This window comes from Heloderma suspectum, chromosome 4 (genome assembly GCF_057233095.1).
Source record: "Heloderma suspectum isolate Gila_16-S chromosome 4, 16-S_ref, whole genome shotgun sequence".
In the NCBI taxonomy this organism is placed as follows: domain Eukaryota; kingdom Metazoa; phylum Chordata; class Lepidosauria; order Squamata; family Helodermatidae; genus Heloderma; species Heloderma suspectum.
Window position 1 is genome coordinate 119,779,913 of NC_139461.1, and position 23,682 is coordinate 119,803,594.

Genomic DNA, 23,682 nt, shown 5'->3' on the forward strand with positions numbered 1-23,682 from the left:
ATTTGCACCTCTCCCCTTGTTCAGTTACAATTAATTTGCAATGGCTGTAAACGGGTGTGACACATACACAAAAAGAATGGCTAGTAAGTTGTTTCATAAGCCATCTCTCTCTCTCTCACACACACACACACATACACACCTTGTGCATTTATGGCATTTAAAAAACCTTCCATTAGCACCAATGGGAGGTTTTTTCTAAGCTTAATTGACATACCGGGCAGGGGGTATAGTAGAATGTGGGGAGGGTTAACCATTTTCTCCCCCCAGCTGTGATCCCCCTTGAAAATTCCTCCCTGCATGGCAATTAAGCTGAAGGAGAAGAAGAAAAAAAATTAGGGATGTATGAAAGTGACTTACCTTTCGCAAATTATGTTGATGGGGAGGGAGGCGTTCTGTTCCTCCCCTCGGAATCCTGGCCGGGGGGGGAGGTGCTCTGTTCCTCCCCCCGGAATCCTCGAACGGCCGGCTGTGCTCCGTGGCAGCTCCGCAGAGCAGCCGGCCAGGCCCGACCCGGCCCAGCCAGTCCAGAGCTGTCTGCAGCCGGATTTCCGGCCGCGGAGGGCTCTGGGTAAAAAAAACAAAAAACAAAACTGCGTACGCAAATGGTGGTGGCTATGGCCGCCACCATTTGCATTCCTTCTTTTTGGCCGTCTTAATCTACGTAAATATTTACATAGACTATGATGGCAAAAATAAAGGGGAATGCAAATAGCATAGCGGGCGCTATTTGCATCCCTTTTTGATTCCCTGTTTTAGCCTCCGTAAATCTTTACGTAGGCTAAAACGGCGAATCAAAAGGGGATGCAAATAGCGCCTGCTATGTTATTTGCGTTCCCCTTTATTTTTGCCGTCATAGTCTACGTAAATATTTATGTAGATTAAGTCGGTAAAAACAAGGAATGCAAATGGCGGCGGCTGTAGCCGCCGCCATTTGCGTATGCGGCTTTTTTTTTTTAAACCCACCCAACCATGATAGGCTATGTAAAGATTTACGTAGCCTATCACGTCCTTTTTTTCTCTTTTTTTTTAAACCTAGCCATGATAGGCTACGTAAATCTTTACATAGCCTATCATGTGTGTATATATATATATATATATATATATATATATATATATATATATATTTTACACAAGCCTGGAGATGGCGGTGGCGGCAGCCGGTCGGAAGACCAGCTGCCGCCGCCGCCGGAGCCGCCGCTGGAGCTGCTGCCGGAGCTGCCGCCGCCTGGAAGATCCGCTCCAGGTGAGTCTCGTCCCGGGGGGGATCCGCAGGGGGGCAGGGGGTGGCAGGCCATTCCGCCACGGCGTTCGGGGGGGCCGAATGCACTGGTATTCGGCTTCACTGAGATCCGTGGCGGAATTATCTGACATCCCTACAAAAAATTTCCATTGGTGCCAATGAACATTCAGAGCTCTGGGGGAAAGATCTGGGACCCTGGTAAATAGATTTGGGGCTGAGACCCCAAGGAGCCAGGCCTAGCAACGCCCCTGCTTTAGCCCTATGTTTTAAAACAAAGAGTGTCATGAACACACTGGCATTTCCTGCCTGTGTAAATGAGGGTTGCTGGTGCAAGGTAACAGCTCCGAGATTCCAGAAAGGAGTCCACCCTCAATGCGAGTTGCTTGGCATTGTATGATAGTTACATTATAACGTCAGTGTATTGTCTCTTATAATATATTTGTCGAGTGCTATTGCCCATAAGAATTGTTGCTGTCCAGCGACATCAGCAATAAGTTACACTCCTCCACCTTTCTTTCAGCATGACTGATCTTAGAGACAATTTCTCTGAAATTGCTCTGTGCTACTTGCTCTACTGCTGCTAATCCATAGAACAACTCTGTATTTGAGAAGGGGGGGGCATGTTGTCAATAAAAGAGCAACATAAACAAGGTTTGCCATTTAGTTTCACCATGAGCATTCTTTACAGCAAGGGTTAACACTATCATTACATGGAAGCAATATTTGGACACCCAGTTTTGCAGACATGACAGCATTACGCCATTTCAATAAAACATCAACCTATAACACATGCAAGGCTGACACTGAACTGGTGAGTATTGTTTTTTGAACCACTTTATTGGTTTCCCTAAGAATTTAGTGCAGGAATTTGTGTAAGCTAAAGCTGGGAAGGAACTAATATACACATAACATATTCAAATCTATGGAAAGATGTTTGGCTATTAAACTCATCTAATCACTTCCAGTATCAGAAGCAGTGGTTGCTGGTATGCTGGTTGCTGGGGAACATGAGCAGAAGGGTGCTATTGCACTCATTGGGCATATTCATGCTCATGGTGGGAGGGTGTTTAGGGAAACTATGGAGTGGGGGATTAGCAAAACCACCACACGCTGGCCCATCACACAACCGGGAACCATGTGGCACTGTGTGACTCCACTACCCCCTTCTGTAGTTGCCAGGTGAGCTTACCTGAGTGGTTTGTGCATGTCCTGACATCCTCTGCAGTGTGAATGGGCTCCCAGCAGCCACTCTATTATCCCAAATAGCCACACGACCATAGAGAAAGTCTGCAGTGGGCTAGAACGTTGCCCACAGTTGCAGACTCTCTAGCTGATGAATTCTATGGTTGTGGCCTAGAAGCCCTCCAGAGCCCATTTTAACCACCAGGGAACCCGCCAGATGACACGGGCTCCCTGGGGCCCCTTAACCCTTTTGTTGGGGGTGGTTAACTGGGGTGGCTTAGTAACCATGAAGAACATGGGGTGGCTTAGTAACCATGCATGGTTCTCCTCCCACATGACACTTTAAGCCACTGTGACTACTGGAAATTCCCCAACCACCATGGCTTATTGTGAAGTCTAAACAGGCTCATTTCCTGCTTGTGGACTTCCTGGATCCATCTGGTTGACCACTCTGGACTAGATAAGCTTTTGGCCTAATCCAGGGTGGCTCTCCATATGTTCTTAATACCGTACAATTGACAACTGTAGTGGGCTGCTGGCCCTGAATGGATGACAAACTCTGGACCCAATGCTTACTTCATGAAAGGGTGGTGGTGGACACTTTGAGTGTTGCTGATGCACAGTGGCTAGTTTCCCCTTTGGGCACTGTGCCACTGCTCTGGAACCAAGACACAAGGTGTGGCCAACAGTGAAGGTAAAGAAGACCAGCCAGAGTGATGGGGCCGGCCAGCTCAGAGGGCTTCCAATCTGTTCAATATAAAATGTCTTGCTCTCCTCAGGAGGAAAGAGAGGGAAAGCAAGAGTGACTGTGTCAAGCTCAGAAGAACAGCGGATGGATCATGACACAGGGTCCTATCTCCTCCATTCCTAGACCTCATTATCCCAAGGACTATGACTGAGAATTGTGAAGGTACTCCTGTGTAGTACCATAACTAGAGCTATGGCCTCTCAAAATTCTCCAGCTTATTTGTGGGCAGAGAAAAGGGGGGGGGATTTCACCAAATTTTTCCTAGGGGAGGAGGAACTCTCCAACGGTTTCTCACAGATAGGGCTCACTATTGGCAGGGGTTGTAGCACAGCTTCTTTCTTTTTTTCCTAAGGGTTTTTGGTTTACTGCACTGCTTCTGTAGGGGGCAACAGCATCAACGGTTTTGAGGCTTCCACTTTTCTGAGGCAGAATTTTGAATTTCTTTTGGTGATATGTTTGAGTGTACCTTTACTGTGAGGTGGCTGAGGGTGCTGCATGTGTTTTCTCTCTCTATTACACATCTTTCCATTGCTCTTCAGCCCCCCAGGCCACCTGCACTTTCTGAATTGAAAAAGCCCCATGGGAAGAATTGCCTTACAATGTCTTCCTCATGATGGCTTTAACTGAAGTGTAGGAAGCTGAGGAGGTGACAGGCTGACACAACTGTACAATGGCAGACAGGACACTCATGCACACTCCTCAGCCACCTCATAAGTAAGGTAAGCACAAGAACCCAAGCCCAACACATGAGAATTTCTCCAAAATTTCTCCTCCTTTGAATTTGTTTTTGAAAGCAATTTATTTTCTATCGAATTAAATTAGAATGGTTGAAAAAAAATTGGGAGAAATTTTGGGCACAGCACTAACAATAACAAATGAAGGCTAGCAGGCTTGGTGAGGAAACCAGCTGAAACCCAGTGTATTCATATAGGTTCCTTAAAACTCATACTGTAACATAGCTCTGTTGGGTGGTAGCCCGGGTGTTTCAGTTAAGTTTCTCGCCTTCTCTTATTTGGATTTCCTTCATCCCTCAACCCACAAGAGACCAATAAAGCAACTGTCCCTACAGGCATTTGGCTTTATGTTTCAACAACCTAATGGGGAGTCTTAAAATACTATAAGCAGATATAGGACCCTGTCGAGCAATGTCAGGAGCACTCACTGTGCCCTGTCTGCAGCAAAGATGGCGTTTTGGAGTACTTGGCATATGTAACACTATTACAACAACCATCCTAGATGCTGGTAATCAAATGCTGATTTATTCTTAACTGCTTAACAGAGTAATCCCATACAGGCCACTTCAGTTCAATGGGGCTTATGTACAAATAAGCATGCACCCGATTGCGGACTTTTCACATTGTTGTTTCTTTACACAGTGGCTATTTATACATCATTATTCTGCAAAGACTCTAACTTCCCCATTTTATATCTTAGGGCTGGTCTCCACTAGCTGGCAAACACTATGCCCTCTGGAATGGACCGTGCATTACTGGTTGAGCTTGTACTTTGCATTGCAGTGAAAATAATTTCTACTGATAGTGCTCTGCCTGAGGCCTTGGAGAAGCACAGCCTGAACTCAATGGGTTTGGTATATGGAAGTTTGACATGTGCAAGTGAATGCCTTGGAAGCACATGGGTCTGCTACTACACTTGTGGCCCAGCTGTGGTCTCACTGAAGCACCATTTCTTTGATCACAGTGACCTAGTTTAAGCTGCCGTGATTGTGCACTTTATTGAGATGCCATTGGAGCAATCACATCCAGCCTGCACATGGAGGCAGCAGCTCACATAAGGAAGCATATCTGCATGTATGCTGTCAGGTAGGAAGATGTTTTTGAAATATCCTTGGTGGGTGGGTGGATACTAAAGAGCATCTTTCTTTCTTTCTTTCTTTCTTTCTTTCTTTCTCTCTCTCTCTCTCTCTCTCACTCTCTCTCTCTCTTTCTAACACACACACACACATTTTGACTGGAAGTTCAGTTTATTTACTTCAGAGTAAGCACACATGACCCTGATATGGATTTGGACCATGGTGCTCTGGGAGATGGGGTGTGTGGTGTTGTCCCACCCCATCCTTTAAATTACTATTTTGTAAAACTGGCTGCTGACCTGGGATGTAGGTATAGTCTAAATCCTAAACAGTTTTCCAACCTCTGCATTTTTTGAGTTGCTTCCAGAAAGTGAGGGCACATCTTCTTCTTCCATTAAAAAGTACATCTGGGGTTTGAAAAATCTGTATGTCTGCTGGGTGTTGATTAGATATTCTGCATTGTTTACCACACCTCACTGTATGGAAAGGAAACACCCAAGGTACTCTCCATTAACATTTCAGCCAGACATCTGTATCCCTGCCATTTCTAAAAACAACCTAGAAACAAATTCCAAAGCTCAGATTTCAATAATGTATCATTTTGCTCATATTCCAAACAAAATTTCATCCTTTCAACTTGCCTTATTAGGCAAGACTCAAGCAGAGCCACTGATAAACAATCAAAGCTCAAAAAGTTGCAATATTTTGAAGCTGTATTCTAATAATAAACAAAGCTACAATGAATGTTCTTGGTGGGCAGGGGAGGTAAATTATATATTATATTTGGTGCTTACAAATATGATTTCTAAAAATGCCAACTATTTCAACTATTCAGCCAGAAAACACAATCTCTTTGGGATCCTTGGCCCAAACTAGACATGTTGGTTGACCTATGTGTTTAAAAATGGGGTATGTCACACAAGAGAGGGGAGAACCTGTCTCCCTGTTTCAGTTCTTTGAACAAATTTTTGAGGGAAGAGATGATGGCAGTGGGGAGGGCTGTCGTTTTCTCCCAGAAAGGAGTTTTGATTGACATTGTGTCATGGCAATGGCATAGCATCCTTTTGTGGGCATTATGGGGAATTGAAGATGGCAGCCAGCAGCACAGAGGAGCTGGCCACTGGTCAGTGTTGCCTGCCCTTGAAATTCCCCCTGAAATGTTCAGCTATACATAATTGCATAACAGCCCCTTTAAAAATCTTTAGCTCAATGTGTGAAGGTCAACAGAAGGGGTCAGCAGTGACATCAGGAAAGGGGCTATGGTCCAACTCCCCCATTCTCCATGTGTTCAATGAATACATTGAACGCAGGTATTGTGTTGTGGTCCCAAGCCTTACATAGCTTAGGACCACAATACCTGATGGAGTGTCTCTCCCGATATGAACCTACCTGTACACTATACTCAACAGCTAAGATCCTCTGCCAGCTGCCTACTCTGGGGAAAGCTTGGAAGACAGAAACAAGGGAGACAGCCTCCTTGGTGGTTGCCCCCCACTTATGGAAAAATGTCCCTGATGAGGCCCGCCTAGTGCCAACATTGTTATCTTTTCAGCACCAGGTTAAGACTTTTCTCTTCTCCCAGGCATTTGGCAGCATATGATACATTTTAATTGATGCTGGATTGTCTTATGGTTATGCTTGTTTGTTTGAGATTGCTTGTTTGAAGTTGTTTTAGTTATATGTTCTCTTGTGTATATTGTCTGCTCATGTTTTTTTTATGTAAATGGCTTTTAATCTCTGTATACTGTATTTGTAATGTTTTTAATCATTGTAAATCGCCCAGAGAGCATTGGCTATTGGGTGGTATAGAAATGTTTAATAATAATAATAATAATACATGGAAATTCTGAAAAGGGCTGTTATTAATTGTTTACATGACATGCTACAGATTTCATGTGGCTAAATTTATTCACAGTTACAATACCACTTATTCTGTGTGACAATGATACATTTACTGAAGAGTTCAATATTGTTATGTTTAACAATATGTTAAAGTAATGTTTAGCGAAGTGTTTCCTGTGTCCCCACCACCAGAAGCTAGAAGCAGTATGAAAGTCAGATCATTGCTTGTGGTATGCATACCTCTATAGCACTTGAAATATGGAGTAGGGGTGGGAGGGGGGACTTTAATGAAATATGCTAGCCTCACCCCATGGTGCCCCACACCTATTTGGTCAAATCATGCCCATGAGCTTTCTAAAAACAGCAGCAGAATTGGCCATCACTTCTGTCCTTCCCCTGCCCCCATAATTTGAGCACAACACTTATCCCTTTGCACTGTCACCTCTTGTTAACAGATTTTTCTATTTTCTCAATAGGTGAAACCCAAGTGTCAGCAATTTGTACATTACCTTTTTAGTTGGCTTGAGTGGTAAGTCTCACAGCTATTAATTTACAGCTAGGGCAATCACTAAATGGAGGAGGGGATATTTTTGAACATAGAGAAAAGAGACAAATGGAAATTTTTCAGGTAGCCAGGTTTCAGTACTATCAAAACAGTTATGTAACTAAACATCCCACCCCATCTCCTGCCACCAGCAATTATATCCCTCAACATGAAGCCACAGTCAATCCCAGCTTCCTGACAAGTGTATCTGTAGCATACATACATGCACCATGCAAGCATGTTTGGGTCTTCTTAAATCTCCACAGTTTTAAAGGTATACCAAAAAATGCGATGCATGAAGAGGCCCCCTGGATGGAGGAAAACAGGATGGGGAAACAAGTTTAATATAGTGTCTAAGGACACAATCCTACGGTCTCTGGGAGGATCTGATCCTAGGGACCATAGAATTTTGTGAATCTTCTTCTCTGCTATAGAGAAGGAGGTCCATGTAGTGCTGGCTCCAGGTTTTGGAAGCCCTTGGGCAAGACACCCTCAATGGGCCTGCTCCCTCAGTGAGCCTACCATTTCATCACCATTGTCGCCAGCTGCTATTGCTTCTCATCCTCTTTCTCATCATTGCTACCACTTGCTTGCTTGACAGACAGAGAGCCAGTGAGCAAGTAGGCAATGGCATCTGCCGCTCTTCCTTCTCACTACCACTCTTGTCTGGGACAGAGCATGAGGCAGGTGAACAAGCAGGTTGCAATGGTGAAGAGGAGAAGCAACTCCAGAGGACTCATGTCATTGGTCCTTTGCTCAGCTGTGGGCCCTCAGCAGGTGCTCAACCATGCCTACCCTTGATGACAGCCCTGGGTCCATGGGCAGGAAATGAGGCTTGCTCTCAGAAGCCTCTTCTGCTCAGTGGCAAGAAGGTCAGCCACCATCGCTCCTCCACCATTGGAACTTTGATGGTGGAGAGGGCAAAAAGGACACATTTGGGGAGTGTGGGAGGGATGCATTAGGGGAGCCCCCCCATTTCCTTGACACACCCACAACACAGGGGATGAACTACACCAGACTTGGGAAAAGTTCCTTTAAAAGCTGTAAAAGGCCAAGAAATCAAAAATGTCCTGCTGGCATAATCCACAGATACACACTCCCATACACCCTTGGATTGTTCTGTTAAGAATGTCAGTTCCTTCTCTCCAGGTCATATTCCTTTGTTCCCTATTCCTTCTTTCTCCACAAGCCTCCCTGCTCAACTACTTCTGTATCTTAGCTTGCATCTCACCTTTTCTCCACCAATACCTTCTTGTCCAGATTTAAGTAGTTATGTTCACAATCCTATCTCTTCCTGCTATCTTCAGCCACCCAGTGGTGGTGGTGGTGCTGCTGCTGTTGTTGTTCTTCTAAAAAAGACAGCTAGAGAAACCAATAACAAGAAGAAAGCAAGAAAACACAGAAACCCACAAAGAACCTTGTAAGTATGACTGTCAAATGATGTTAATGCAACCATTCCTTTTCAGATTAGATCGAATCTGAATCTCATTGCTCATTACCAAACACATACACGTCTAAATAAAGTGCTCAGAAATGAGGGCCTCTGCAATTATGAAAGCACTGTCTCATTTGAACATTTTGAACATTTCATGGTAATCATTGACAAGCTGTGAGCCTGGACTCCTATCCCTGGTGTATCTTTGGGGCAGCCATACTCAAAATTGAATAGCAACTATTTCTTGGGAGGAAAACTGAGACCATCAAATGGATGCACTTTACTCTTGTTTGAATCTCCTGCCTTATTTGTTCATGTGTCAGCTCATGTAATTTCAGAAATAAATGGTAAACAGGAAGAAAGCAAGATACTTAAAAAAGGGGGGGGGGAGGTTATAAGCGTATTTTTTTTTCCTCTGAGAAAAAAAGAAGCCCAACCAGCCAGACTGTCCTTTTTTCCCTCTAAAAATTCCAAGCCATACTACAGCATATTTTGTACTTAGTGAGTTAAAAAAGAAGATAAGCAACTCTGGAAAATAGGAATTTTCCATTTCTTTTGTTTTTCAGTGCCAAAGAGATTATTCTCTATAGCTCCGGGCACATAACATACAGAAGGAACAGTAGCAGAATGTTAGGACAGCTTGGAAGAAGGCACCATAAAAACAAATGCTTTGGGTGGAAATGCAAAAAAATAATAATAATGAAATACAGATATGGTACGTGCAGCAGCAGTTGAGAATGTGTGCCAAAACAGCTCATCAAGAGCAAACAGTGCTCATTTCTTTTAACTTGTAATGATGGAGGAACAATTCCAGATAGGCAATATGTTGGAAGCATAAGAAACATTTGACATAACCCATGGTCATTGGTGCCATGCTGTGTCACATCAAAATGAAGTGATGTTGCTTCTCAGACAATAAGAAAAATAGAAATATTTTTCCCAGTCACACAGCTTAACTTTAAAATGTTCGGTTGAAAGAAAGAAAGAAAGAAAGGAAGAAAGAAAGAAAGAAAGATTAAAGAGAGTTTTGGCAGAACAAAACAGCAAGTGAACATTTTGTTGTTAGCATATATTGGGCTTCTACCTATTTTTGTTATAAATTCTCCTACTCTGCAGCACAGCATGAGTTGAGGTCATTAGCTAAGGATGCCTTTATGAAAAGGCTAAAAGCCAGCCTGTATGTTATTTATTTTTTATTGTGCTTCGGACTCTCTGCTGCCTAAGTCAGGAAGACAATCTACACAATGCCTGGCATAAAAGTAAGTGGTTCACTCTGTTTTATGCAGAATGGAATGGTAGACTGCAGTAATAGAATTCTAGATTGTACCATTTACAGACTCCAGGGTGTGTGTGTGTGTGTGTGTATGTGATGTGATGTGTTTGAATGTTCCCAAATAAAATGCTCCCTCTGTGTAATAAAGTAGCACATTAGGTCAAGAGTCATGCTAAATCTCTTTCCCTCTCTCCCTTTTGTGCTGGTTTACTATATTTAGGGATTGTCATGTAGGGGAACTGAAAATGTGACCCCATCCCCCCCATTCCATCTGAAGTGGTACATTTTAGAATTTGACTACATCCTTCAACCATCTGTATAATGCAGCTTCCCTCAACCTAGTGCTCTCCAGATGTTTTGGACTACAATTCCCAGTATTCCTAACTATTGACATCCAAATCATCTGGAGGGTATCAGGCTAGAGAAGGTTGGTGTAGTCTATAGATTGACTATCAGAATCTGGATGATGACCTTAAGGCAGGAAGTTGGTCTCAAGGCCTTACCTGACTTCGGAACAACAAAAATGTCTTCTTCGAAATGAAAGACCAATGGGTGGTTCCTTCATATGGGCAAATTTATGTTTGCTGGCCAATCATTTTAGTAGAAGACTTGGAATGAGGTCAGTTCAGCAATGCCAGTTTAACAGATGGCCAAAGATTGTGGGTGTGAATTTCTCATTACCTACAATCAAATTAAGGCCAAATGCTGTTTTCAAAGATCACCTTATGCCACGTGGCATGCTAACAAAGAAATTTGTGGAGTTATTATTTAGGAAGTCTCAATAGATGGTCTCAGTAGTCCTTTCAGACCTTAACCCCTATGAGCATGGGTGTTCTCCAAAACAGGTGAAAATAGGCACCCTGTTACTAACTTAGACTGTTTTATTACTCTAAAGCTTGCAGAATGTTTTACTAAATGTCCAATGGTCATGAGTCTGCAAGACTGCAACTCAAGAGTAAAGACTCAGCTTCTAGAAATACTGAGTTCTTGCTGGCATATATATCTTAACTTTGCAAAGACTGATTCCTGATAAACTCTATAGGGCTGTTCTCATTAGTCATCCTAAGATTGCTTCTGTCTAATTAACTATCTATTGTTATTCATCAAGATTAATGAATGATGGGAATATTCCTATCAGGCCCAGACTGGTGCATGGGCAAGTATACCCAAATCCAAACCTGGAGGGTGTATCACATACATTCCCTTTAGGGCAAGAGTGTTGAACCTCAGCCCCATGTGTCTACTGGGTGTCCAAATCCAGCCCTCTGGAGTTCCACAAATGGCCACACCCCCTTTCCTTGGCCTCACCCCCTGTCTCCCAGCTGCCAAGTGTTTGATATTTTCTTGGCTTTTGTGCAGGTTTTTTTTTTCTTTTTCTTTTTAGAGCTGTGCACAAATGGCCTCTTGAAATTCTCCACCTTATTTGGGGGGCTGAGAAATTTGGGAGATGATTACACCAAATTTCTCCAGCGAAAGGAGAAATCCTCAACCATTTCTCACAGGTAGGGTGCCATTGGCAGGGCTTGGAGCACAACTTGTTCTTTATTCCTACGGGGTTTTGGGGTTTTGTGTGTGTGATGCAGCAGCATCAACTGTATTGTTAGGCTAGCCCCCATTTTGCATCCACTACAATGCCAATATGAGGGAGGGCAGTGTTGTGTGCCTAGTTTCAGGGATGAGGTGGAGTTAGCGCTCTTCCAAAAATCTGTCCTCCAATTTCCTAAAAAAATTCTTCCTCATGAAAGGGACCTCCATTGTTCTGCCTCATTCTCAGTTTGTTTTATAATTTTTTTTGTTGATGTTTTTGAGCTTCACAGCTGGGCTTCCAGACTGCCTGCACTTCTTGATCTGAAAAAGCCCTGTGGGAGGAATTACCTTACGGTGCCTTAAACTGGGTTTTAATTGAAGTGAAGGAAGCTGAGGAGGCTACGGCAGCAAGAGAGGTGATTGTACAACAACAACAACAACAACAAACATGATGCTTATGCTTACTCCTAAGTAAGGTAAGCCGAAGAAACCCAAACCCAATCCACGAGAATTTCTCTGAAATGTCTTCATCACTGAATTTCTTTTTGAAAGCAAATTCTCTTCTATCAAATTGAATGAGAATGGTTGGAAAAAAATGTGGCACAACACTAGTTTTGTTTTTCCTATTGTACTCCTAAAGCTTAATTACTGGCTTTAAACTAAAAATATGCTGGTATTTTCGGTACTTCTGGTTCTTTGGGCCCACTGGAATGTGGCCCCTAAAAGGTTCTCTGAAACTGAATTCAGTCCTCTGGCTGAAAGAGGTTTATCACCCCTGCTTTAGGTACACGGAGGAAGGGTTAGTGACAGTCATGCATGCCATGTAACATCTAGGAATGCATCTGAAATCTGTCTCAATCTAATCTAAATTCTTCCCTGTATTTTGGAGTTATGGACGATCTCTTCCTGTTTCTGAAGTGGAACTGACACATTAGGAATGCTCAATTGTTCCATTTTTTTGGTTCTTAATGATCTATAAAGCACTGCACATGCTGAGTTTGCCATAGCTTCCTGTTCCTTCATTTCACTGCATCTACCCACCACTCAATATTTGTATTTATTTGTATTTTATGGTTTTAAATGTTGTGAACTGCCCAGAGAGCCTCAGCTATTGGGTAGCATATAGATGTAATAAGGAATAAAATAAATAAATGCATAAATATTACCAATACACACACGCGCACTGAAAAACGCTGCAATAGAGCAAATGGCTCTTTAGCTTAGAAGAAAGGTGGGTAAGGGGAGACATGATAGAGATGTACAAAGTTATGCATGGTGTGGAGAAGTAAATAGGGAGACATTTTTCCCCCTCTAAAAATACAAGAACCCAGGGTCATCCCATGAAGCTGACTAGTAGGAGATTTGGGACACTTAAAGGGAAGTACATCTTCACACAGAGCATTGTTAAACTATGGAATTTGCTACCACAAGATGTCGTGATGGCCACCAATTTGGATTGGTTTAAAAAGGGATTAAACAAATTCATGGAGGATAAAGCTATCATTGGCTACTGTTGGTCATGATCGCTATATATTCAGTATCAGAGACAGCATGCCTCTGAATTCCAGTTGCTGGGGAACATAAGTAGGAAGGTGCTGTTGTACTCATATCTCACTTGTACCTTTCCCAGAAGCAGTTGGTTGGCCACTGTGTGGGAAGAATGCTAGAATAATAGATAGACCCTTGGTCTGATCCAGCAGGGTTCTTCTTATGTTCCTACTTGGATTCAAAACAAATGTGTGTTAAATGGAAAGGTGTGTTTAACATCATGTCTAGTTCCACCCTTAGGCTTATAGACTTCAGGCTTATAGACTACCCAGACCACATTTTTGAGGATAATAGTTTTTATGTCTAAGGGAAGAAGGGTGGGAGGAGGAAATAAACAGTGTGATTTTCTGCCTCACTTATTCTTTTTTTTTTTTGCTTCAATCTGTTTATGCCTTCAGGCAAAATGAAATACAATAAAACTGCATGTTTTATCAGATAAAAATAAGCACCACAACAAAAATGGGGCAATGTGTACGGAATGAAAATCCAATTATTGTTCTTAGCAAATGGAATCACCATTTATATTGCTTTACCACCACCCCCATACACACACCAAATACTTATATGAACTACCAGCTGCAACTAGGGATGGACAGGCATCCCTTGTCTGGGTTCTCTGGGCACCTGCCCAGCCCCTGCTCACATGTCCCCAGACCCGTGCGTGAGCCCTAATGCTCATTCACTGAGCTGCATACACTTATCCATGCCCTGGCCTGTCCACCTCCACCACGATTGGCATGTTTTGGAAAAAAAAATGGTGATCGCAGTTGTTGTTGTTCAGTCGTTCAGTCGTGTCCGACTCTTCGTGACCCCATGGACCATAGCACGCCAGGCCTTCCTGTCCTGCGCTCTCTCCCAGAGCGTGCTCAAGTTCATATTCATTGCATCCGTGATGCTATCTAGCCATCTCATCCTCTGCCGTCCCCTTCTCCTTTTGCCTTCAGTCTTTCCCAGCATCAGGGTCTTTTCCAGGGAGTTTTCTCTTCGCATTAGGTGGCCAAAATATTGGAGCTTCAGCTTCAGTATCTGTCCTTCCAATGAGCACTCAGGGTTGATTTCCTTTAGGATGGACTGATTTGACCTCCTTGCAGTCCAGGGCACTCGTAAGAGTCTTCTCCAGCACCACAGTTCGAAAGCATCAATTCTTCGGCGCTCAGCCTTCCTTATAGTCCAGCTCTCACAGCCATACATTACTACTGGGAAAACCATAGCTTTGATTAGACGGACCTTTGTCGGCAAGGTGATGTCTCTGCTTCTTACTATGCTGTCTAGGTTGGCCATAGCTTTCATCCCAAGGAGCAAGCGTCTTTTAATTTCATGGCTACAGTCACCGTCTGCGGTGATCTTGGAGCCCAAGAAAGTAAAATCTGTCACTGCTTCCATTTCTTCCCCTTCTATATGCCAGGAAGTGATAGGGCCAGATGACATGATCTTAGTTTTTTTAATGTTGAGTTTCAAACCAGCTTTTGCACTCTCCTCTTTCACCTTCAACAAGAGGCTCTTTAGATCCTCTTCGCTTTCTGCCATTAGGGTGGTATCGTCTGCATATCGGAGGTTGTTGATAATTCTCCCGGCAATCTTAATTCCGACCTGTGATTCATCCAACCCGGCATTTCTCATGATGTACTCTGCATATAAGTTAAATAAGCAGGGTGACAATATGCAGCCTTGTCGTACTCCTTTCCCAATTTTGAACCAATCGGTTGTTCCATGTCTGGTTCTTACTGTTGCTTCTTGACCCTCGTACAGGTTTCTCAGGAGACGGGTAAGGTGGTCTGGTACTCCCATCACTTTCAGAATTTGCCACAGTTTGTTGTGATCCACACAATCAAAGGCTTTAGCGTAGTCAATGAAGCAGAAATAGACGTTTTTCTGGAATTCTCTTGCTTTCTCCATGATGCAGCGAATGTTGGCGATTTGATCTCTAGTTCCTCTGCCTCTTCTAAATCCAGCTTGTACTTCCAGTAGTTCTCGGTTCGCATACTGCTGAAGCCTAGCTTGTAGGATTTTGAGCATCACCTTGCTGGCATGTGAAATGAGCGCAATTGTGCGGTAGTTTGAACACTCTTTGGCGTTGCCCTTCTTTGGAATTGGAATGTAAACTGACCTTTTCCAGTCTTGTGGCCACTGTTGAGTGTTCCAGATTTGTTGGCATATTGAATGCAGCACTTTAACAGCATCATCGTTTAGGATTTTAAATAGCTCGGCTGGAATACTGTCATCTCCGCTAGCTTTGTTGTTACTAATGCTTCCTAAGGCCCACTTGACTTCACTCTCTAGGATGTCCGGCTCAAGTTCAGTGACCGCACTATCATGGCTATCAGGGACATTCAGATCTTTCCTGTATAGTTCTTCTGTGTATTCTTGCCACCTCTTCTTAATCTCATCTGCTTCGGTTAGGTCCCTGCCTTCTTTGTCCTTTATCATGCCCGTCTTTGCACAAAACGTTCCCTTGAGATCTCCAATTTTCTTGAAGAGATCTCTAGTCTTTCCCATTCTGTTGTTTTCCTCGATTTCTTTGCATTGTTCATTGAAGAAGGCCTTCTTGTCTCTCCTTGCTGTTCTCTGGAACTCTGCATTCAGTTGGGTATATCTTCCCCTTTCTCCCTTGCTTTTCGCTTCCCTTCTTTCGTGAGCTACTTGCGCATAGATCTATATGCAAAATTGTGCTGTGAATCTTGTGTATATGGGTGATTCACACCACCATTTTGCATATAAGGCTATGTGCGAAAAATGCGCACATAGACTTAAACACAAAATGGTGCCGTGAATCACCCATATACATGCATGATTCACAGTGAAAAAAAAAACTTGATTCACATGCTTCTTCAAAACATGGCGATTGCAGTGGTGGTGGACGGGGACCAGGTAAATTGCAGGTGGCTTAGCAAGCACAGGAAGGGGTCGAGTGGGGGCAGGGACTTGGTGGGAGCAGCTCTGGGGGCACAGGCTCAGGCAGCCTGTTGGATATCTCAGACTGAGATGGGCACCTGCACCAGACTGGGATGGGCACCTGCACCATTCCTAGCTGCAACCTTGGTGGGTGTCCCATAAGACCTGGACAAAATTGGTGTTTGATGCTTTGACATTACCCTTGCAAACACTGAATGCAGGCTTGCCAGTGTGATTCAGTGTCAGGGGTTGTACTGAGGTATTCCTATACTGCAAGCCTGTCCTAAGTGCAGCTCATTATTTTCCCCTCGAAGTCCTCAAATGGCAGCCATACCCTTACAGAGGAAGTGTATGTGGGTATCCCTACCCAATTGTGGTGGGAGAGAATGTATGAGAACTTTGTTTCTGCTCAGAAAACATACAAGCATGCCCTATTTGCAACCCTGAACACAAGCGTGAGCAGGAGACTGCATCCACCCCAACATCCACCCCAAACGCCTGCAAATTCTTGAACATGTGCTCATGCTTGATTTGTGCAAATTTTCCTATTCAATTTTGCACACATCTTTAAAAAGTTCATGCAAATCAACCATGCTTTAGTGTATGGTGGAAAGTTGTGCAAGTTTGGAAATTTATGCAAATTTGGGATTTTGTTTGTGTCATTTCATGCTCATGAGCTGTTCAATTTTGCAATTCCCCCATCCACACAAAATGAACAGGGATTGCAAAAACGAGTGCAAATCAAGGAGAGACAAGCAGCAAGCTGATGTTCCAAGAATCTTGGCCAGGCCAGACATTGGTTGGCTGCCCATCCCTAGTGGTGGCCACCAAACCCGCTCCTTGGCAATCCCAGCCATAGAGAATCAAGCCTGCACCCAGCACCAGTTTCAGATTTGGGTGGGAGAGAAGACATGGGCATGCTTGCCTGAGTGGTCCTCCTCTTCCTTGCAGCTGCCCACTTGCTTGCAGACTTCCTCTAGCCCTAATCCACACAACCTCCCAGAGAGAAAAATGGGGGCAGGCTGTACTTCTTTCTCCTCTTTCTCCACTTAGAGAGGGAAGGTGAACGGGCAGCAACAAGAAGGAGAAACAGCAGGTCAGATGGCTCCAGGGGTTTATAGAGGCCTCTGTGGACATGTGGGGTCTCAGTAGGAGCCCAAGAATGCCAACCCTTTGATGCTGGCCTTCTCTACTCCTATCTAGGGGTGTACGGATTCCCCACTGTCTGTTCCAGTGGAGAATCTGTGGGGGGGGGGAGGCAAACCGTTTCTCCCCCCGGAATCCCCCAGAGCAGTTCCGATCGGATTTGGGGGGGGAACTGGCTTGGGGGAGCCTACAATCCCTCCTGCCAGCCAGAGCTGTTCGCCTCCTCCCTGTCCCTGCCAATTGCCATGTCTAAAAAAAAAAAAAGGCGATTGGAAGGATGTGCCCGTAGACATATACGCCAATAGAGTCATGAATCTTGCATATAAGTTTATGTGTCCATAGGCTTATATGCAAAATTCACCGCTCTATTTTGCATATAAGTCTATGGGCACATGCATTCAAATGCACTGGCATTTGGCCCCCCGAAACCTGTGGCAGAACGGCCTCCCAGCCTGCACCACCCCGCGGAATCCCCCTGGGACGAAGCTTACCTGGGGCGGAGGCGGCTTCAGCGGTGGCGGCTGGTCTCTCAGCTGGCTGCTGTGGCCACAAATGGCGGCCGTCATAGCAGCCGCCATTTGCGTCCTGCCAGGCTGCTGTGATAGGCTACATAAGTATTTACGTAGCCTAACACGGTAAAGGCAGCCACGCAAACGGCAGCCACTATGCCATTTGCATGGCTGCCTTTACCATGATAGGCCACGTAAATACTTACGTAGCCTATCACGGAAAGAGCAGGGGTGCAAACGGTGTAGCAGCTGCAATTTGTGTCCCTGCTCTTTGCCGTGATAGGCCACATAAATACTTACATAGCCTATCTTGGCAGTGTGGCAGAATGCAAATGGTGGCTATTACAACGGCCGCCATTTGCAGCCGCAGCAGCCCGGCCGTGGCCAAAACTCCGGCTGTGGGTGGCCCTGGCCAGTGGCTCTGTGGAGCTACCACAGAGCGGAGCCGGCCAGGGAAGATTCCGGGGGGAGGGACGGAGTACTTCCCCCCACCGCGGATGCCTGTGGAGCCAGGTAAGGGATTCGTATATCCCTAGTAGGGATGTCAGAGAAATCCGCTGCGGATTCAAATGAGGCCGGATTCTTTGGAATCTGGCCTCAGAAATCCACAGCGGATCAGGACCACTTACCTCTGCTCCAGGAGAACTGGAGGTGGAACGGCACTCGGCTGCTTCTTCCAGCCAGAGCAGTTCGCCCCCTCCCTGTCCCTATATGTGTCATATTGAAGCCTGTTGGAATGCTAAGGGAGTAGGATGACAGAATGGGAACTAATGATATATGAACACCTCTCTTTGTAAATTGTATTTGGGGTACTAACTTCCTCTGTGAATTATTTAAAATATGATAGCTTTTGCCCAGGAATTATTTTTGGCTGATAATATTTTGACACGTGTGCATTCTCACAATACTACCAGGGAACTGTAGTGTGTATGTGGGGGGAGCAGTGTGATCATCATTTGGCAGGGATGGACGAATCAACTTTGGTTCATCTTGGTTTCTTATTTTTCTAATCTTAAATTCAGTTCATCCCAAAGTCCGCATGAAAATCTGTATGCATTTCTCCTAATACATGAATTTTGTGAACAGTTTTGCCTAATACACACTATTTTGCAAGCATTTTTTCCTAAAATAGTAGAGTTTTGAACATTACTTTCATGAATACATGGACTTTTATGTGCATTTTCCCCTAATATGCACATTTTGTAAGCATTTCCCCCCCACTGAAATTGCAACGTGTGGTGCAAATTTCAAAGGATAACTGAGTTTTGGTTCGCATATTGGTTCCAAAGTGCAAAATTTGTTAAGTTGGCATTTTAACTGTTTTTATAATGTTGTGTAGAATATTTGTAAAATATTGTTGTTGTTGTTTATTCGCTCAGTCACTTCCGACTCTTCGTGACTTCATGGACCAGCCCACGCCAGAACTTCCTGTCGGCCGTTGCCACCCCTAGCTCCCCCAAGGTCGAGTCCGTCACCTCCAGAATATCATCCATCCATCTTGCCCTTGGTCGGCCCCTCTTCCTTTTGCCTTCCACTTTTCCTAGCATCAGCATCTTCTCCGGGTCATCCTGTCTTCTCATGATGTGGCCAAAGTACTTCAGTTTTGCCTTTAAGATCATTCCCTCAAGTGAGCAGTCTGGCTTTATTTCCTGGAGTATGGAATGGTTTGATCTTCTTGCAGTCCAAGGCACTCTCAGAATTTTCCTCCAGCACCACAGTTCAAAAGCATCCATCTTCCTTCGCTCAGCTTTCCTTATGGTCCAGCTCTCACAGCCATAGGTTACTACAGGGAATACCACTGCTTTAACTATGCGGACCTTTGTTGTCAGTGTGATGTCTCTGCTCTTATCTATTTTATCAAGATTTGTCATTGCTCTCCTCCCAAGAAGTAAATGTCTTCTGATTTCCTGGCTGCAGTCAGCGTCTGCACTAATCTTTACGCCTAGAAAGACAAGGTCTGTCACTTTCTCCCTCTATTTGCCAGTTATCAATCAAGCTGGTTGCCATAATCTTGGTTTTTTTGAAGTTTAACTGCAACCCAGCTTTTGAACTTTCTTCTTTCACCTTTGTCATGAGGTTCCTCAGCTCCTTCTCGCTTTCAGCCTTGTAAAATATACAAATATTTTATTTGTATATTTATTGCCTATTCGTATATTTTGAATGTTTTCTTTGAATGTTTTTTATCCCATATGGTACCTTTTGAAGGTTCTGCACTTAAAGGTGGCCTAAAAATAATTTTAAATAATGTGAACTGAGTGAATTTCTCCCCATCTGTATATGAGTCCAGATAGTGTAGCTTGACTGGTTAATGGAACAAGGAGGGTGAGTGTTGGTTCCCAGTAAAACCTGAAATCATGGGGGTGGCTAGCAGGACCTGGATGTGACCTCCCCCCACACACCCTCCAATGAAAATGTGGATCTTAAAACTGGACAAAAATGTAACTTTCAGAAAGGAAGGACATTTTCTCAGTGAGACCAACTAAAGAACTACAGTAATCAGTCATGTAATGACAATGGTCTCCCCAGTTTGTTTTGATAAATGCTGGCCAGAGAGGCACAAAAGTGAGACATCAGCTCAACATGCATCCAATTGATACTTATGAATGAAGTCAGTGTGTGTGAGTGTGCATATATGTGTGTGCAAATGAGTGTGTGTATGATCCCTGGCATCCCAGCAGATACATGATGCAGCCCTTGGGATCAAAGAAGTTGTACAACACAGATATAGAGATTACCCGTAGGTCATATGCACATGATGATGGATATAAAACATCTGATGTTGTACCTTAGAAATGTGGTGTTGTATGTATGATATGTAATATATTATCATTTATTACCTACAGGTAATAGGTACAGTCAACATCTTAAAGCAACTCATTTGTGCGACTTCTGTTGTTCCTATTTTTCACTTTTATTTGCATGCTGCTCACGGAAGGGACTCCAGAAGGGGGAAAAAAATGTTGGCTTAAAATCTGTGTACTGTATTACTGTGGCATCATGGCATGGTGTGATCCCACTAATTCAATTAAAATTCACTCATATACATTGTCATTACCACACAAACTTACCCAAAGCTATGAAAGCTCCTGGGACTGCAAATACATTTGCTGTCCAAATACGTTTCTTCGTGCCAGATTTCTTTTGCAAATTAGATTCCATTTTTTAAAGCTGCTTCTTTCCAACATACCTTCACCCACACAGGAAGAAGGTAGAATAAAGAAAGTATCATTGTGCCTTTAAATTGCTGACACTCACATTGTGTCTTTATCTTTTTTTCTTCTAAAATAGCAAAAGAAAAAAAAACAATCTGAAGAAAAACGTACACAAAATATTTTGCATGCATATAATTTTAATCGGAGTTGGAATACTTTAAAAGGACATTTAGTATGACCCCCTGCATGAAGGACAGACTGCTGCCACTGTCAAAGGCAGATGTAGTCATCCATTAGCTTCCCATAGACACAATTCAGACCATAAGGATATGGGTACTGCAAGAAAAGTGTAGACAGCAACAGCTCCAGATGACTTGTGCAAACAAGTCAAGCCACATTCTGGTAGGGGGATCAAGAAATCAACTGAATTATTTTGTGCTGGAGTTTGTATAGTTTGCTATGAATTAAATTCAACTATCGCAACTGAATGCCACCCTAATTAAAGACCTGACTTTCATGAGGTAATGTTTATGCTGATTAAGGGACAACTCCACCATCTGATTGCACAGTTATCATTAAACAAAAAAACAAGCACCTGGCCACATACAAGAAGCCCAGTCCTATTAAACTAGGGCAGGAGAAGCTGCTACATTAGCATCCTATCACTGGCGAGATATGCAAGATCACCTGAAAGAGGAGGTCAACTACACATGACAGAAATTGTATAGCGTATAGCTGAGCCTTATCTTTGTCTTTACTTTAGAGGAACTGTGCATGGCCCCAGTTCAGACCAGTGTGCTGAAGGGAGGATTAAACCTCCTCATCCTCTGGTTTGCTTCCCCAAATCTCCCCCCCCCCCCGTATGGGGAGTGTTTTAAAAAAAAAGTTTTAAAAGGCCTCCATAGACTCCAATGGCTGGGACGCCAATTCGTTTTTAAATCTCTGGGAGTGATGAGATACTGGTCCAGCAGTTAGGCCCTACTAATCTCTGAGGTACTCCTGCCATTTCCTCAGCATGGATTCATCATTCTCCAAGAGCTCAAAGGGGAATCCTGGCTGACCATGGTAAAACTCTTCGGATGAGGAGGATTCAGACACAACCTGCCCCAACAGTAGACCTGGTGTGACCTGAGAGGGCCTGTGGCAGCAGTACCTTGTCTGAGGCTTCCAGGAACCCCTTCAGCCCTGTCCCAAACCCAGTCACGATTCCAGGTTCTCCCCCCACCACTCACAACTCACCAGAGCACCGATGGTAATGGACCAGGAGGGATGCTCAGAGCCATTGTTGGAGAGCCTGCCTGGTGCCAGAAGAGCCTTTCATCCAGGGTCTATGCAGGAGCAAGGGTCTACTTGTGAGGAGGAAGACCTATCTGTGGCTACTAATGAGGGCGACTCAGTTGTAACTGCTCAACCAGGGCCAGATAGCATATAAGCTTTTGGTCTACTCCAGATCTTTGCTGGGTTAACAGTTTACACAGAGTTATCTTGCTCCAGTTCAGGAGTGGTTATGATGATGTAGGGCAGGGGTGAGCAGAAGATAGACTGGGATCTACCAGTAGATCCCTGGGATAATTGCCATAGATTAGCAAGGTTTTCTGTCTTGCAATTGTTTGACAAATGACAACAAACAGATGCTCCCTTTCTTAACTAGGCTTTCTTAACTGCTGAGATGGAAGAATGCTTGAGGGAAAAAGCAGGCATGGATCTTGATGAGACAGGACTGTGAGCTAAGTTCTGCTACTGAAAACAAATTCCTGGCTGAAGTATGTGCTCAGAGGCACCCTATTGCTTAAGTCTAAGAGTATGTTGCCCTCATGGTGCACCACGGGGTACTTGCAAAAACCAAAGTAGATCCTGCAAGCCTATAGTCTGCCCAGCCTTGATAAGGACATTAATAATACTAACAGAAATTGCAAAATCATATGGGTATTCCTATAGCATTACAATAGCCAATGCAATAACCCTAAAACATTGCTATTCTCAACTATGTAGCATAGAACTGCTTTTATCATAGTTCTGATTAGCTGCTTCTCTTTGCCCCCCCCCCCAGTTGAAAAGGAGATAATAAATTCCATCAGATCAAGTACCACTTAGGCCCTGCTGGTCTCTGAAGTATTCAGCAATTATCCAAAGGAAGGGGGTTGTTACCTTTGCCACGGACTTCTGTTGTTTTCTTCTGTGTACTGTAATTCTATATGGCTGTGATATTTGCTGCTTCAGACTTTATAAAATAATACCAGAGGACCAGAGAGTGAAACAAACAAGGTTTACGTAAGCCTGTGCATCTCTTACAACAGATTTCAAAATGGATCCTGCCCTAAGTTTCAGGTCTCTGCTGGGGTTTTCTAGAAATATGTCCCTCTGTGTACCCACCCACAGAACACTTTGGTTCCTACCATCATTACAATATGTCTATGGAATATTTAGCCTCCTGCTGAAGAGACTGGAGGTACAAGTTAGTTTGTAGTTCGCTTTTAAAATGATAGTACTGTTTAGCTTGATTTTTTTCTAATTGGAGACTTACACATAGGGATGGACGAGCCCATCTCCATCCAGGGTGGGGGGAGCTCAATGAACTACTCCCCTCAGCTTGCACAGCCCAGACCTGCTTGGCGATCTTCCCTGCTTGCCCTGCCTGCCTGCCCGCGAGCTGTGCGAGCCGCCCCTCCTCCTCATGCTGGCTGTCAAGGGCTGGCGTGGGGAAAAGAGCCCCAGCAGACACCCCCCAGCCTCTCGCCCTGGCCTCAAGCAGGTGGGGGGGGGAGAAGAGGATAGGTGCCTCCTTTTTCTCTCCACCCCCATCTGCTACAGCAGCAGCAAGGGCCAAGCTGGTC

General features: G+C 44.1%; 1 long non-coding RNA gene across 1 annotated transcript; it reads right to left on the minus strand.

Moving 5' to 3' along the window:
* Positions 1–4,409: 4,409 nt before the first annotated feature.
* Positions 4,410–23,174, minus strand: LOC146347372 (uncharacterized). The gene is made up of 4 exons (XR_014789866.1): positions 22,997–23,174; positions 8,598–8,728; positions 7,332–7,390; positions 4,410–5,456 (listed from the first exon to the last, which is right to left on the minus strand). It is a non-coding gene; the product is annotated as an uncharacterized LOC146347372 (long non-coding RNA).
* Positions 23,175–23,682: the final 508 nt, after the last annotated feature.